The following is a 1,093-nucleotide window of genomic DNA, read 5'->3' as shown; positions in this document are numbered from 1 at the left end:
GATGATGATGATGATGATGATGATGATGATGATGATGATGATGATGATGATGCAAAACATGGACCCATTTCACATGTGAGGCAGTCACCATAAGCAGCTTGCTGGGTATTGCTAGCCAGACTCCCTGCTGGGCTAGGTCCTTTTATTTGGTGGATTTTTATCTCACTCCTGATGAAATAATCTAAGGGTAGCTACAACTGTAAATATAATTTTATTGTTTATAGTGGTTGTGATTTACTGCAGAGAAATGGAAGACAGAATACACATAAAAATACAAAATAAGCTCACTATCATCTAATGTGCACTGCATAAATAATGCAGTTTGATACTGCTTTAACTGCCAAGGCTCCATGCTATGGAATTTGGGGATTTGGTAGTTTTGTGAGATATTTGGTCTTCTCTGCCAGAGAACTCTACAAATTCTACACCAAACTACAGATTCCAGGATTCCCTAGGATGGAGCTGTGGCAGTTTAAGTGGTGTCAAGCTGCGTTATTTCTGCAGTACAGATTAGATCTATCTCATTTATATTTATCAAACAGTCATATCTGAAAGAACTAAAATTACAGAAAGTGCCTAAAGCATGCTTATGCCCTTGGTACAAAATGCTTGAAAAGGGAAGACAATGGAATGGACTTGGGGTTGTGATATTTAAAATGGTTGGAAAAAACAGTCCTTCTATGAGGGTAATGTATAGAAAGCTTTCCAGCTGCAGCTGTTTTAAAGATGCTGGCTTCATGGGAATGGGGATGTTGGGCACATTTGCTACCCACATGGTGGTTTAGATCACACAAATAGTGCTTCCATATGATCTTCTCTCAGCAAAAAGTGAGTGTCTTCACCTCTAAAGCACTCACATGGTGGCTGCCTTCTCGGTGAACGGTATCTAGATTGTCTGGATGCATAAACCTTAGTCAGGCGTTCGAAATAGGGTTAAAATAAACCCTTGAGGAGGGAGAGTGAGGAACCCTCTTCACTGCAGAACTAATCTAGTTTGACATCACTTTAATTGCCATTGCTCAATGCTATGGAATTCTGGGAATTGTAGTTGATTGTGGCACCAGAACTCTGTTCATGCCAGCACCCACTGTCC

The sequence above is a fragment of the Sceloporus undulatus genome, chromosome 2 (genome assembly GCF_019175285.1).
Source record: "Sceloporus undulatus isolate JIND9_A2432 ecotype Alabama chromosome 2, SceUnd_v1.1, whole genome shotgun sequence".
Classification (NCBI taxonomy): domain Eukaryota; kingdom Metazoa; phylum Chordata; class Lepidosauria; order Squamata; family Phrynosomatidae; genus Sceloporus; species Sceloporus undulatus.
The sequence above is the reverse complement of the archived record's forward strand: the minus strand, read 5'-3'. Positions refer to the sequence as shown.